Source organism: Apodemus sylvaticus, chromosome 7 (genome assembly GCF_947179515.1).
Source record: "Apodemus sylvaticus chromosome 7, mApoSyl1.1, whole genome shotgun sequence".
In the NCBI taxonomy this organism is placed as follows: Eukaryota; Metazoa; Chordata; class Mammalia; order Rodentia; family Muridae; genus Apodemus; species Apodemus sylvaticus.
In genome coordinates this window covers 2715283-2731882 of record NC_067478.1, presented here as the reverse complement: position 1 = coordinate 2731882, position 16600 = coordinate 2715283, and the positions used below count along the sequence as shown (strand labels likewise).

The 16600-nt window shown below is 50.0% G+C and overlaps 1 protein-coding gene across 4 annotated transcripts in view; it reads left to right on the top strand.

The window, feature by feature from the left end:
• The window catches only part of Trak1 (trafficking kinesin protein 1), a 99105-nt gene that overhangs the window by 42953 nt on the left and 39552 nt on the right, over positions 1 to 16600 (top strand). The window lies entirely within an intron of this gene.

Below are 16600 nucleotides of genomic sequence, written 5' to 3'. Positions count from 1 at the left end.
AGCAAGGGAAATAGAAGAGGGGTGGCTCATCGCCCCAAGATTGATTCGCCAATTGATATTGAGTGCCATTGCTGTCTGAGTACGTGGAGAGCGAGATCTTCGACCTTTTTACCTTTGGTCCTGGGACAAGTGGCGGATTCTAAATCCCATTGAAGATAGCGAGATACAGGGTCTGGGGCCTAGAAATGACCTGCTTAGGTACCCAGACAAGTGCTGGTTTCTAGTCACCAGTTTTCTTCCTTCTTCTATGTGTGTGGGCGCACATGGGCCACAGTCAAAGGGCAGCTTGGTGGACTTGGCTCTCCTTTCCCCATGGCGTAGCTCCTGCGGATTGGATTCAGGTTGTCAGTCTTGCACAGTGAGTATTGTGTCCTTACTGAGCTGTCTCCCCCTCCTCTGCAGTTTCTAACTCCTTGGGTTCTTCCCGGCTTTAGGCAGGCTAGCCTGGGAATAACATATCTTTGGTTATGTGGATCTCTCAAACAGCAAAAATCATTAGACACTTGCTTCTTTGGTCCTTATCAGTTGGCCTTTGAATCAATCCTGAGGGAAGCTTGGAGTAACTTTCCACGATAATAGCAAAAGGTGAGTCAAGTGTTTTTGAAAAGCTACAAAGTCAGCGTTTTAAGCCAGAGGTCCTGACTCTGCGCGATGGTCAGTTGCACTGAAGATAGGAATGTGCAACTCAGGGCAGTGAGGACAGCCCACCCCACTCTACAAGGTGTTGGTAGGAACCAGTTGTGTTTCCTCCTGATCTCTGATGGCCAGGAGAGCCTCCCCTGAGGCTGTTACTGGGTCCATCTCCCACCTCAGTTTCAGATGTGTCGGCCTTGCATGATCACACAGAGGGTGTAGGGAGGGTCTCAGAGCCAGACTTCTTTCATAAGAAGAGTCAGAGGAGGCTCATTGTTCAGGGCCCTAGAGTAATCTGCAGCCCCCATTAACACAGTGCACATAGCATTGTCAGCCTTTGCAGAATCCATCCACGTGTACCCAGAATTCAGTTGAAACCCTGAACTAAACAGTGTTACTTTCATTGGGTAAAGTTTTGTCAGTAGCGGTTTTTTTTTTTTTTGTTTTTTGTTTTTTGTTTTTTGTTTTTTTTTTCTTTTTGGACAGGTTCTCTTGTAGCCCAGGCTGGCCTTAAACTTGCTTTGTAGTCCAGGAAGACCTTGAACTTGTGGTCCTCCTGCCTCCACCTACAGAGGGCTAAGATTACAGAATAAATGTCCTAACTGAGGTCACCAGGAAACAACCCTCCATAATGGGCCCACAGTGCTCTGTGCAAACAAGTGTTGTCTGGACACCAGCGCACAGCAGCCGGACTGAGACAGACCCAGGCTGAAGGAGGATGAGCCGGGTCAGTTCACTAAAGGAGGACCAGAGGACGTGGCTCTCTGTGGAGAGGGAAAGACAGCTGTGTCAAGTCTTAGAGTCCGGGGAATCTGGATGAAAAAAATCAGGGGTTTTGGTTCCTTTTCACACGGCAGAGCCCTGCTTAGTTCTGGGGAGGTGCGCTGTGCCTTTGAGAGCATTCATAAGAGAGACTATGGGAACTTTTTTGTTTTTATTTTTGTAGGAGTGTGTAGTCTTGCTTGAGCCCACTTTAAGTGACCCTCCTGTGTCAGTCACCCTGCCGTCACCCTGCTGAGTGCTGGGGTTGCTGACATGAGTCACACCTGGCTTGGGGGGAAGATTCTTAAACGGCGATATCCTAAGGTGTGTGTGTGTGTGTGTGTGTGTGTGTGAGAGAGAGAGAGAGAGAGAGAGAGAGAGAGAGAGAGAGAGAGAGAGAGAGATAGAGAGAGAGAGAGAGAGAGAGAGAGAGAGAGGTGTGTGTAGGTAGACTGGGACTTGGACTGCATTGTTAAAAACACCTTCAATTTAAACTGAAAGATGAATGTGAATAACTCATTGATCAATGGAATCGAGTTTTTCTGGACAAGTGAAACAAGCCTTTGTTGTCCTTTATCTTCTACGTACTGCATCCTACACATCCAGCAGTCCAGATATGTGGTGATGAATCACTCTCTGGGTGGGGTGTCCCCCTGCCTCATATGTCCTTCCCACACTTTGGAGTAATCAACCAGTTTTTTTCATCTGGAAAAGCCCTGATACCCTAGCTCACTATCTCTTAAAGTTAATCAGTAAGCATGATTTGATAGTGTTTATTAAGATTAAACTTTATTTTTGACTGACTCTGTGTGTGTGTGTGTGTGTGTGTGTGTGTGTGTGTGTGTGGTGTATTTGAGATACAACCTTGCTGTGTAACCTAGGCAGGCCTTGAGCTCCTTGGTGCTGGGTGGGTATCCAGGCATGTGGTACCATGCCTGACTCTTGGAAACCTTGGGTTTAAACCTTGTATACATAATTTTTCAAAAAATTTGAAATTCTAATCTTGAAATCTGCCTGTGATTTTCTGCGACATTGTCTTTTCCAAACACAGTCTTAATGTGTTAAAATGGAGCATTCGCTTTGACGTTCTGAAATTCTAACCGAAGTATAATAATCCACCCCTAGTTGGAATTTTTAAGTAAAATCTTTCTCCTTCTGGGGCGTCCTGCTGGGCACTCATGAATGATTTCATACTAGCCTTTATGAAGGCAGCGCCTCTGTGGCAGGCTGTCTCAGGTAACTTAGCAGGGTCCTCAGCCCTCAGCCTCCAGGCGGAGTGAAACCTAGTCCTTCGCCTTGCATAGAGCGCTTTCCGCGGTCTCGCTCCTGGCGACAGCTGGACAGATGGAAGAGGCCAGCAGGTGTGGACTTGCGTGCAGCTGGAGAAGGCTGGGCCCGGGGATGTCCAGCTGTAGTGCTTGGTCAGGGCCACCTCACAGAGAATCCGATAGGAGTGCCTGTGTTGGTGTCTGTGACAGGCAAACTCAAGCAGTGCAGGGAACTGCTGCCAGCATACACCTTAAACTGTGGTTCTTCCTTGGGGCACCATTGTAAGCTATTAGGCGATCAGTTTTTCTCTTTTCTTGTTCTAGCAGTCAGAGAAATCTTTCTGGATTTGTGGACACAGCTTGAAGGGGAATGTGGGGTTTATAAAACACAGAATAATGAGGAAAATATGTGCCACTTGTTATGCCAAGAAGGCCTGGGTGGTGGTATTTAGTCAGGTGATGGCTCCTGCACATCCTTCTTCATTTGTGAGAAGTCAGGATTCCTGCCCCCCACACCCCCATCCCCACAGTCCTTGGCTCTGAACAGTCTCCTCAGATTCCTACAAACACACCCACAGGAAGTCTCTCTGCTCAGAGCTGTTGAGCAATGCTTTGCCAGGGCGACTCCTCCCACACCAGCCCCAGCGCCTTCCGACCTACAGGTGTACCTGCTCCAGGCGTGGCTGGTGTTTTCTTTTGCAGTTGCTATGAGACTTTCAGGACGCTCCCATTCCTGTTCTTCTCAAGGGGGAGAAAGGCCCAGAGTGTACCTCAGGGCACCATACGTTCCTGCCTGGCTCCCCTCTGTGTCCAGGGCATTTGGCAGGGTGCTGCCATTCCAACAGGTGCACCGCCTACTGTGCTCCGCCTCCGGGGTCCTGTGAGACACCCTGTCCTTCCTTCTTTCAGTGATGCTGGGCGGGTGGCCCTGTGCACACCCGTCCACTCCTGCCAAGCCAGGGCATGTCTGCAACCCTGGCTGGAGCCCAATTTGTGTGCCTTGGGCCCCAATGGCTCCTCTGGTCAGGTGGCCAAAGGCTCTCCCAAGGACAGTCCCTTAGGACAATGTTTCCGATTTGGGACGACTTCAACAATGTCCCTGAGAGGCGTGGGAGGGGAAGAGGAATGTTTTGAGTACAGCTGTCAGGATGAAGAGAAGGCGGCTATCCCTGAGCAGCCGGACACCCTGGACATCTTGGCGGACACCCATGAACCGAACGATACCATGGACATTTTGGAGGATGGTAAATGCTACACTTTGCCTTTAGTTACACTACTTGAGCCTTTTCCTGTTAGTGTCTAGCCAGGCAAGATTGGCCACAGATGTTGCCACGTTCTTTTACCTTTTAAGTAAGTTCTTAAAGGAACAGGTGTGCAAATGGCTTGATGTCCAAGGAGGACTCCTGCCCAGGTAGAACAGCCCCCTGGGGCTCCTAGAACATCTCAGCACCCCTTTCCAGCTTCCCCCAGAAATCTGAGTTTTGCCCACTTGGATCTGCCTCAATCTGTTTTGATCACATAAGGCATTAAGCTGTGTGTGTGTGTGTGTGTGCATGTGATTTCAGTGACCACAGAAGTCAGAAAAGGATAGTAGATCCCCTGCAGCTGGGGTTAGAAACAGCCGTGAGCCACTGTGTGGGTTCTGAGAATTCAGGCCCTCTGCAAGATTGGTAAGCACTCCTAACCACTGAACCATCCTTCCAGCCCTGTGTGGTTTCATATCTTAAGCCCTTACAAGAACCCTGTAGGGTTAAGTATGCTGTAGTTTGCATCTGAGGCTTACAGGAGGGAAGACACAGAGTCCGTAAGAAGTCCCACCAGGCAGAGCAGCTCTCTCCAATTCTGCTGGCCAGAGGTGCTGCTGGCCAGCTGCCTCTCCAATTCCAAGCATCTCCCAGGTTCTAAGGCATGAACAATCTTGATCCTACCCCGGACCTCACACTCCTGCACTCTGGGTGCTCCATGCCCAGTGCTCACCCAAGTCTCCTGAGACTGTGCAGCTGCTGGAGAGCTGGGTTGGGGGCTGCTGCTGCTCTTGCAGTCTTACCACAGATGACAATTACGTCACCGTTTCTTATCTGTCTCTTCATTCTCCTTGTTTCTCTAGTAAAGTCTTCCTGGCTGCCCAGTTGATAATGCTCAAATGGTATGTTTTAAATGATAGTAACTTCAAAAGACAAATGATACTTAATTGTCACTGAGATACAACAAGCAGACTTTTGAGGCTCACTTTTGGCCCAACAGAACTCTGTGGTTCAGGTCGGCAAGGTGTGGGTGACTTCCTGGTCAGTTTTGCTGGGAAGCTGTGGTACCTCCTAGAGCCAGTGGGCAGGACCAGGTAGGTCACAGCTCTACTGACTGTCTTGTTTTCCGTCTACGGGTCTAGGAGGGCAAGAAAAGTAGTCAGTGATGGTGGGGCCAGAGGGAAGTGGCTGCGGAGGTCTTGGCTACAGTGATAGCTCATCTAAAGGAGGCACTTTCAGTCAGAGACAGAAGCATGGAGCCAACGATCTGACTGCTCACAATCATGGTGGATGCAGTACGCCTTAGTTCGTGGTTCCCTCCGAGCGGCCTGAGCGTGCAAGGCACACTCTCTGACCTCAGCTGCTTACCCTTCAATACAGAGGCTAGGTGTGCAGTGCGGTGTTTCAGTGCATCTGACACACTCACTGAGTCGTGAAGAAAAAAAAACTGAGGTTGAGATAGACATCTCCATTTTGCAGTTGAAACCAGGTTGGCCCTGTCCTGGAGCTTCCCCAACTATTATCCTGGGGTGAAGATCCTGCCTGTGTTTTCAGCTGAAGGACCCTGAGGGGATGGTACAAGGGCTACCCCTTCTTTCCAAGGTCTCAGTGACAAAGTTCAATTCCCCCAGAGTGCACCCCGGGACACTGGTCAGTGTGCTGGGGGCACGGATGAGGGGCATTGTCCACAAGCATGAGTGACCCCAGAGCAGCCACCCTAGAAGGTCTGCACCCAGCATGGATGATGGCTCCCCAATGGCTGCACAGAAGGAGCCCCATTTCATGTCCACCCCAGCCAGTATTCTCTAGCCCCTCCCTGAGGCCCCCAAGGCTATACACAGTTAGGATAGGATTCCATGCAGTTGGTTAGAAAGAGGGGCTGGACAGTCATGTGAGGGTCCCAGACCCAGCTCCACCTCCTTCTCTGAGGGAGTGTCAACAGCCCTTCTAGACCCCATGCTCACTTTATCTCAGTGACTCGGGCCACTGGGAAGCTGCAGCACATGCAGGCGATACCAGTGCTGTGTGGCCTGCTCAGATGGCAGAGCTGAACCGTGTGAAGGAAGTGTTCAGAGCCTCTCCGTGCCTGAGATCCACACTGGTACGAGGAAGGCAAGGTGTGAGGAGGGAAGAGTAGAGGCTGTGGTGTGCTGCTTGGCAGGCCTCAGGCTTTCTCAAGGAAATGCCTGCCGAAGCCTGGTGCCCGAAGCCTGGCGCCTTCTCCTCCTCAAGCTTGGCCTAGCCCCGGTTGCAAAATGAGTTGTGAAAGTCTAGGCAGGTGTCCTCCAGGATTGCTCGAAACCAGGATTTGCAAAGAGTGCACAGAACAGGCCGGAGTGAACTAAGAGGCCAGGTGGGAACGTAACAATCCCAATAGCAGGCTGTTCCAAAGAGACACTGGGGCCCTTCCTATTGGTATAGACTGTGGGTCCCAAGAAGTGGGGATTTCCCCCATCTCATGGGGAGAAGGAAAGGGCAGAAACCTGTGCTGGTCAGAGGAAGGAGGTTGGTAGCGGGTCAGGCCACCAGGGAGACTGGCTTTGGGACGGCGATGGCCGTGAGACTGTACCTTGATCTTGGACACTTAGCTAATGCATGCCTCTTGCCCCCTAGTTAAATCTCAACCTCATGCCAGGACCCTGGGTTCAGATGGGTTCAGAGGTCTCGGCACCCTTTTAGCTTTCTCCTCCCCACTGTGGCCACGTTGATTGTGATCCCTTTCTCTGCCTTTTGCTGTTCCTTGTTTGTTTAACTGACCTATTGAGGACTTGTAGCTGAACTTGGTATATCAGGCTGTTGAGGCTCAGGCTCTGGCACTTACAGCTCTGGTTCTAACAGGTTTAGCATCCCTGAGGCGACAACATACGCATCCTGCTGTCCCCAGAGTGGCCCCTGCATCAGAGAATTGTGGTATCAGCCACTCGTGGGAAGTTTTCAGTGGGAGTACTACCCAGAAGCTAAAATGGGAAGCCGTGGCCAGAGCCCAGTAGAAAGCCTGGCGGTATCTGCTGCTTAGCCAAGGTCTCCAGCCGAGCCCCTGGGGAAGCCTGGGAGGTGGTATAAATGGAGCATTTTCTTCCAGGTCAAAGGGACTCCTGGGCTGCAAGGTGGGGTGGCTCAGCCCCACAGAGACTGGATGGTTCTGTGTGCAGAGCTGAGCGGCTTGGGTCCTGCTGGCTGTGGAGTATAACACTGTGAACTGCAGGATGCAGGGGTGCTGCCTGGACTTCCCTGTAGAGTCACAAGCGAGAAACAAACTAGATGGGTTTATCAGAGCCACTGTGGGGCACTAGTGTCACCCCTAAGCCAGCCCTGTGCAGAGGTCATCCATGGTCTCTGTCTTAGGGTCCTTTGGCAGATCCATCCACTCGTGGGTTTCGGGTCCTATCTAACTCCCCAATAGCATCTTTGCCTGGCACCATCTGCCTGCCTAGCAGCCGCTCTGTGTTGTGCTAATGTATGGGGTGTGTCTTACCTTACCAGGTCAAGACTTCTTTGAGGGGTCCATCTATTTGCTTAAAAGATCGTAGACTCTGGCCATATGTGGGGAAAACAGGTCAGCCCCCAGCACGCCATAACAGCTCTAAAGACACTGGTGGGCTCTTCTCTAGGGTGGCTGTCAGCTATGAAGGAGAGGGCATGCATATACACTTGGTCAAGTGCCGGGGCCTGGTCATTCCCAGGAGTGAGCAATTTGATTAGTCCTCAGTGAAAGCCTTGGGGAGCAGTGGCCACCATAGGTCAACACTAGAGTTCCAGTCTGGGGTGAGGCCTGTGGTTACTGTGTTAAGTCCACAGTTACACCCCGTCTGTCCTTGAGCTGGAAACTTGGCCCCACTCTCTGTTTGATTTGTCACATGGGTCTGTTGTTTGCATTGCAGGCTTGTCCTGGCTGTAAGTGGAATGGTGTTTATAAAGTGCCCAGATGGCATGTTGTTAATCTCAGTAATGGTCAGCTCCTATTTTTCTTCTCTGCTGTGTGTATTTGTGTGTATACACATGCAGGTACACATGCATGTATATGTAGAGACCAGAAATTGACATCAGGTATCTCTATCTGTGTGTGTGTGTGTGCATACACATCCAGGTGCACATGCATGTGTATATGTGTATATAGAGGCCAGAAATTGATATCAGGTGTCCTCATATATATATATATATATATATGTGTGTGTGTATGTGTGTGTGTGTGCGCGCGCGCGCGTGCGTGCGCACACGCGCACATGCATACACATGCAGGAGTACATGCATATATATGTAGAGACCAGAAATTGATAAAATTGATTGATACCAGGTGTCTTCATCTATTTGTGTGTGTGTGTGTGTGTGTGTGTGTGTGTGTGTGTATACACATGCAAGTGTACATGCATTTATATGTAGAGACCAGGAAATTGACATCAAGTGTCTTCATCCATCAATTTTCACTTATGTTTTGAGGCGGGGTCTCTCGCTGAACCTGGAGCTCACTGAGTTGCCTGGACTGTCCAGCAACACTCAGATCCTACCCCACCCCCACTCAGCACGAGGACTGCCCATCTTTTCACCTGGTTTCTGGGCGACCAGACTCCGGTCCATGTGTTCTCCTGGCAAGCACTTTGCTCATTGAGTCAGGTCCCCGGCCCTCTCTGACTTTAGTTATTCGCTTGGCACCCTCAGCCTCTCGGCCTGCCGGGATGAGGGGAAGCCAGTCAGCACAGTAGTCACCTGGCTTCAGAACTGATGGCACTTGTGAGACATCATTTTGCTGTCTCTCTCCTTTGGTCACCTCACAGACAAGGACAGGGCTTCCTGGATTGCTGGTGTGGCGAACCTGGCTCTCAGCTAGCCTCTGCCCATACAGCTATTTCTGGGACACGGTGTGCCTTTGTCTGGAAGCCAGCAGGCCAGAAGCTCTGGTGGTGTGGGAGAAGTGTCCCAGCTCCTGCTCACCAAGGTCCCAGGTCTCTGTCTCGAGCATTCACCTTTCCCTGCCACTTTCCCTCTTCATTTCTTGTCAGCTTGTTTGCAGGAAGCTTCAGGGCCAGGTGAGGGGACTCGGTTGCATTTTGGGGTGGTGACATGTGTTCACCCCTTTCTGGAGCACTGGGTAGTAATGGACTGTTCTTTGCAAGCAGACAGATCTCTCCAGTTTTCTTCTGGGCATCGCCCGTGTCTGGTGCAGGGCGGGACCCCCTGCAGTTCCTGGAACCTTAGCTGGCAATGCCATTGCAGCCCAGAGGAGGCTTAGTCAGGGCTGAGGGAACAAAAGAATGTTTTTACATTGCTACATTGCTATAGGGAAGTGGTAGGGATATTGTGTGGTTTAGTTTGCATGTATTTGGTTACTGAAAATACCAGGATGTAATTTACATTCTATAAAATTCATCCATTGTTACCGGGTAGTTTCATGATTTGTATGAATGCTCTGAATTGTGCAACCCTTCCTGTAATTCATACTTAGATTCTGCAGTTCTCCCCAGTAAGAACCTCACACGTGTTTACAATTAGCTTCAGTCCTAAGCAAATGCTAACGCACTTTCTGTATGAGCAGAATCCTAGACCAAAGCAATATTTCGTGTCTTTTTTTTTTCTCCCAAGGATAAAGATTTTGAGGTTTGTTTATAGTGTGGTGTGTACTTGTTCCACATTTCTTTTTATGTCTAAGCAATATTCCATGGGATGGATATACCACGCTCTGTTCATCCAACAGTTAATGTATGTCGTTTCTACTTTCTGCCTGTAAAAATGGCCATGAACATTCATGCTCAGTTTAGGCAGAGGCATGTCTTCATCTCCCTCCAGCAAATACTTAGGATGCTCGAAAGGCCCAGTGACCTTAGGTAATCTGTTTCCCCCTCGTAGAGTCTTGGTTTCCCTGGCAATGTGTTCAGCCTACTCAGCCCCACATCTCTGTGGGCTTGCTCCTGTTCAGCAGTCACAATAACCATGCAATGATTGGTTCTTTGACAAATGTTCTTGGTCCATTTCACAGACGTGGGCTAGAGAGGAGAGACGGAGCTAGGGTGTCAGGTGCCCAGAGGGACTTCCTTCTTGCTAGGCTGTGGAAAGCGCAGGGAATTCCCAGATGGAGATGTGAGAGAAAGACAGCTTTCCCAGAGGAACTAGCGGGTGCGGGGGCCAGGGCAGGCATGGAGAGTGGCGTGACCGGATGTGCATGAGCCTGTGGGGAGTGGGTGTGAGCACCTGGCATGGAGGTGGACAGCTGCCTGCTCCAGAGGAAGATGGTCCTGGGCGTCCTGTGTCTGGAGGCTGCTTGCTGCAGGAAGTGGCTGAGCTGGGTACATTTTTTTAAGCAGGACATGAACGTGTTAAATCAAAGGTGTGCAGACTAGCTTTACGAGACGCTTGTTCTGCGAGACCTGTGAACCTGGTCTGTGCAGTGACTCAACCAGGATTTGATAGGGAGCCTTTAGGCTGTGGCTCCCAGGTCCTGGGCCTCCACCCACCACCCTTGTGAACAGGGCAGACGTAGGATTTATTGCGCTTGCTTCCTGCGGATCAAGGGTCAGACTGGAGCGAGCGCTGCCTCTTATCCTGACACGTACCGCTGCTTCCATGGGGCATTCCAGGATTTCTAGGGTATATGTCTGCTTAATATATTTCCAAATATTTTCTTGCATTAATACATTTGTGTGTGTGTATGTGTGTGTGTGCAGGTCAGGGATAACTTCCTGGAATCAGCTCTCTCCTTCTACTAACGTGTGTCATGGGGATTGAACTAAAGTCATCAGGTTTGGCACCCAGCGTCTTTACCCACTGAGCCATCTTTGCTGGCTGGCCTACACTTATTATAATACAAGTTATAAATTATAAGGCACAAGTGACAAGAGGAAAAACTCCTGGGGAGGCAATTAGAACCTTTTTATTTTTTTTCTTGGTTTTTCTAGCCAGGGTTTCTCTGTGTAGCCCTGGTTGTCTGGAATTCCCTCCACAGACCAGGCTAGCCTCAAACTCAGAGATCTGCCAGCTTCTGCCTCTGGGGTAAAAATGGGACCAAAAATGTGTACCACCACCACCTGACATCAGAGTCTGACTTTTAAAGCACACTTTGTTGAAAACGTGCTTTAACTAAGTGATATAAGTACAAGGCAGAGTCCAGGCAGCCATGCCTGCAGATCTGATGGGCAGCTGCACGACCTCCATCCATGGAAGTTGGCTGCGTGGCCTTTGAGTTATGGGGAAATGATATTTTCTTAAGGGCTAGGAATGTCTTTGTTTATATACACACACACCCACAAGTGCACACATACATATGCACATACATACATATTCAGATCTGTAGGATGCTCGCTCATGTATTCATGCCAACAACCCATGAAGACACAGGATGTTGATGCTGACGGGAAGGGTGTCTTCACAGCAGCTACATATTTATTCTACCAAAATGGATGAAGAGCATGGTCTCCCTAAGACGTCCAATCAGGTCACAGTGTCGAGGAGCTTACAAGCCTGTTAATGTGACATGGTGACACAGGGTCCCTCAGGAAGAGAAGGTGGCAGCCTTGGACCTGGGGAGCTCCTCACTGCCCACCCTGCCCTCAGTGCACTGCCTCTCTGCCCTTGCAGCCCAGCACCCTGACTATGCTGTCTGCTCTAGCCTTTGCCAGTCACATCTAGTTTATACCCCTTCTCATTCCTCCCACTCCTGCCAGCCTGACCCTGTGACCCCCACCACCATTGCTTGTAGGGGTTTGTGTCTGGGCCCTCAGCCAAGGTCACTTGTGGTCAGCATCATGCTGCTCATACAGGTGCTTGGAAGGTTTAGTGGAGAGCTGGGGTCCGCCAGTATGTATTCTCAAAATTATTTGGGGCGTGGCTTAATTTGCATAAACATCAGACCTTGGTTTTTGGATCCAAGCACCCCTTAGAACCTCAGCCTAGTGCCAGGAGTCCCTTTCTCTGGTCAGCCAACCCAGGATTATTTCCCAGGAAGAAAGCCTTGGTCCCCTCCAGCCCCTCAACGTGGAATCTCCCAAACCTCAGTGCAGCCCAGCTGGCTCCCAGGAGGGCATCTGTCATCAGGCCTTCTGTGACATTAGTAGTAATGTTCAGAGCTCACTCTACGGTGCTGTGACTGTCCCAAAGCCATGGTTTCATTGGGTTAGGGTTAGGGTTAGGGTTATGGGGGGCTGGGGGTATGGGGGGGTGATGGCTCTAGTTGGCTGTGTTCCAGCCAGGTGGAGGAGCCTGCACTCTGTTGAACCTCCTCCAAAGTCTCATCTCACAGGGTCCCCATGGAGGACATCATTTACTGTCACCCAGGAAGGAGCCTTCTGGAAGGATCTGGCAGGTTTAACGCACCTCACCGGGCTTGCCATGTGCACCATACCCAGCCATTCCACTCCGGGCCAGCATGCTTTCTGAGCTATAATCCACATAGCGGTGCTGTCCTGTGAGAACCCTCCAGTGGTTTTTTCTATAGACCAGTGGTGAAAGTCTGGATCCTTAGCTTTCAGGGACAGGGTCTCACTATGTCGTAGGCCTGGCTAAGTTGCACACCGGCATCGTTGGTGCATGCCTCTATGCCTAACTAAAAATCCCAGATCCCTGAAGGGCTTTGCACCCTTCGACCCTTCAAGCTGGTTATCTCTGAAGTGTCTCCCGCACTGAACCTGTGCATGAGGCTGGTGCGGGATAGAGTCCCGGGTAGTGAAGAAGGCTGAGGGTGTGCCCTGAGGACTTGCTGTGCAAGGCAGGATGCATTTAATTCCTTCATTAGCATATGGACTGTAGTGTTCCTGTGTTAATTATTATAGAGATTGGTAGCCGCCCCTTTATTTTCTCTCTGGACACATTTTGGGGTGGATTTGGTAGCATGGCCTAGGCCACTGTGGAGAGAGAAAGCCAAACGTGAAGAGCAGAGTCTCCTTTGCTCACCTTGTAGTTGAAAGCCAGCTTTGTTCCTTCCCCACCAGTCTGGCTCCACCCTCCTCATCTTTTGGAAAAGGGAACCTAAGACCCAGCAGTTAAGGAGCCTGCCTGGGGCCTGGGCTCCTGCCCCCACCTTCTTTGAAAACCTCTCCAAGGTCAAGGAGCTCCCTCCTCTGCCGTGCAGGTTCTGAACGCCACCGATCAGTGCTCACTGGCCTTGCTCTGCCCTTTATGGTGCCCTGTTTGAGTTCAGGAGCCAGACTGGCGATGTTCAGCTCCTACAGTGCAACCTCGATCTCTTTGACCTGCGACGCGCGCTATGTGGGAAAACCATCCTATGCTGTTGGAGCACACGGTGAAGCAGCCTCTGGAAGCCAGGCTGCCCACCCCACTTCAGACCTAAGTGTGTTTGTGCCAAGTGCCCGCCAAGGCCCCTTGTCTGGGGGTGAGATGAGCCGCAGCTCTGTGACAGGGAGGGAAGGGGAAAACTAAATAGCCCACGAGCTAATGCTTTGTGTCCTTGCCGACAGCCAGAAGGTAAGCCGGTTCCAATGGACACTGCTGTCCTTAGGCCCGTGATGTAAAAATGCCCACAAGTAGGCATGGAGAGGGCAAAGCTCAGCCACGGGAAGGTCATCGTGGAGAGACACTCCATCAGGAACCCCAGCTACAGCTACAGCTCAGCGTCCCCGGGTGTTCTCCGCTGGTTATTGTAAGCGCCCAGTTTGATGATGCCACCTCTGCTGCTTGTAGTTTTACTTCCACTCAGTGTATACGTCATAAACTCACCCCTGCAAAACCAAATTATGACTTTTGTGGGTCATTCTTCAAACTATATGTCAGAGCCCCGCAGTGCCCTCTGTGTCAGGTCCTGTCCTCCATGTTGACATGTCGCCCTGCAGGTTTGCTGGGAAGAGTGGATGGGAAAGGCTTAGCAGCTTTCCAGACACAGAGCTTAGCTGCTGCCCTGCTGAGTCTGTCTGACCTTGAGCACTGCAGCTCCCCAGCTGGGCCTGATGTTCTGACTCCTGAAAGGGTGTAAGTAGCCACCACTCTGAAGTGCTCTGAGGATCGCATGAGTTGTGCGGTCAGTAACTGACCCCAGCGAGCATGCTCAGTAGAGGGCTTCAGAGCAGCCTGGATCCATTGCTGCGTGACGTTCAGATGAGGTCAGCATCTTCCCGTGCCCCATAAGATGCTTCTTTGTCATCCAAGAGAAGGCTTCTGCTGTTACTAATTTATCTTAAACGTCAGCCCAGAGAGATCCTGTGACCTTATATTAGTCAACTAACTGTGTGTTTCCTGAAAAATATTTTAAATAATTTCCCTCGATAGTATAGTGTTGCTTTAGTTATTTTTTTAGAATCATTTTTAAAGCATAAACAAAATTAAAGTCTGTCAAATGTTTATATTTTTGTGGTTGCTTTGGTTTTTTCTTACTGTGTACTATTAGTATATGTGTGTGTATATATGTATGTATGTGTGTGTGTATACATACACATACTTCCCCTTAAGTTGTGATTATATATATGTATATACATATATATATTTAAAAGCATACATACTAAAATACTTTACATAATCCTTGCTTAGAGCGAGCAGTGTTTTTTTACCTGGGTGATTGGGCTCAGGCAACAGACCAAGTCTTGTGGAATGTCCTTGCACCCTGGTGTAGTTGTCCATCTTGAGAACATGTAGAGAGCATGCCCAGCCTCTTTACAGTCTGCGCCTGGTGACAGTGTGGGCTTGGGAAAATACCCGAGGACTGCCGGCTCCATCAGCATGTGTATATGCAAATGAGCACACGCAGAGAAGGGCACACAGATGACTAGAAAGGAAACCAGAGAAAGCTGATTCCGCATTCAGTATTGACATGCGACATTTCTATAGAATAAAGCCATTTCAGGACTCAGGTCTGACACACGGTATTTCTATAGATTAAAGCCTTTTTAGACTTGGGTCTGATGTGATATTTCTATAGATTAAAGCCATTTTAGGATTTGGGTCAGGGCACGGGAGGATCCATCTTCCATGTCATTGAGACTGCACATCACTGTCTGTCTGCGGTTACAGGAGCATGGCAGAGACCCGGACTTGGTTTTTGAGTTTTGCTTTTTCTTGCCTCCCTCCTGCTGGGATTTCAGGTGTGCACGTGTGCACCGCTGTGTGTGGTTCCTGTGATACTGGGGAAGGAACCAGGGCTTTGTGCCCGCCAGGCAAACTCTGTCAACTCATGTGTCCTATCCCAGAATTGTGTCACCGCTGATGAGTGCAGGGCTGGAAGAGCCTGGAGCCTTCCCTCCGTGTGAACCTCCATGTGGGACCTCCATGTGGGACCTCCGTGGGACCTCCATGTGGGACCTCCATGTGGGACATCCGTGTAAACGTCCATGTGGGACCTCCGTGTGGACCTCACAGCTGCTCCAGGGAAACACAAGTGTTCCTAGTAGCACAGCGGTCTTCAGTCTTCGCAGAGATATCCTGTGACCTTGAGTCACCGAGCTGTGCAGAGCGTCTGAGCTGGATCCCATGGACAGCATCAGGCCATCCCTTATACAGCTCCCTGCCATTCCCTTGCTGACCAACGTGAAGGCAAGGAGGAAGGTTAAAGAGCCAGGCGGTGTCTGCTGCCAGACAGCAGAGAGACCCTGTTGGGGAAATGGCGGCTGAGGAAGGGGAGGAGGGGGAGGAGGCGGAGGACAGGCTCTTGCTTCCAGGTTTCTGGTGCTTCAGATTGAAAACCAGATTTCAGGCTCTGCCAGAGCTAGGAAATCATTCCAGAAGATCAGGTTTCTCTGAGCTCATCTCTAGGGTCAGCTCTGCTTGCACACTAAAATATTTCCAGGCTGCCAAATTCTAGTGACAGCCCTCTAGCAAGGCTCCGGGTGTGACTTGGTGAGAGATGTCTGTAGTCAGATGTGGGTCGTTAGGAAAGCTTTCACTGTTAATAGAATTATTCTCCAGGGTCATGTTACATAGCCTCACTGTGAAGTTGTGCGCACGAGTGTGTTAGTGCGTGCGTGCGTGCGTGCGTGCGTGCATGTAGGGATGCTCATGGAGGTCAGGAGTCAACTTCCAGTGTCATTCCTCAGGCACCGATTTCCATCTCTTCAGCGCAGGGTTTAGAGTGGAACTCCGGTCCTATGGTTGGCTGCTCTACTAACTGGAAAGCGTCCGCTCTCACAATACTTCTGTTCAAGCCAAAGTGACAGGTTTCAAAAATAATTTCTCATTGCCTCTAAACCCACATACGATCACTTCCCCCCACAGAGGAAAAACCATGGGACAGTCTTTGTGTGAATCGAACTACCAATTAATGCCTTGCCATTGATTTGAAGTAAAAAATAAAATAAAACAGAATTAAAGCAGTGGTTCTCCAACAGTGGGTCATGACCCTTTTGGCTTTGACCAACCCTTTCGCAGAGGCCATCTAAGGCCATCGGAAAATACAGATATTTACGTTATGATTCATAACAGTAGCAAAGTAATAGTTACGAAGTGGCAAATATTTGTGGTCTGGGGTCATCACAGCATGAAAACTGTATTAAAGGGTTGCACGCAGCATTAGGAAGGTTGGGAAACATTGTCCTGGAGGCAGTAGCAGACTGAAGCCTGCCTCTGTCAGTAGAAGGGAGTGAGAAGGCGCAGACCTATTGTTTATAAGCAGACTCTCATGGCAGTGGGCTGTACATGTAATGGAATTGTGCTCAGTATGCATGTGTGCACATGTGAGTGCATGTATGTGCATGTGTATGTATGTGTGCATGTGTGCTTATGTGTATATGTGTGCATATGTGTACATGTGTGCACAGCAGTCATGGA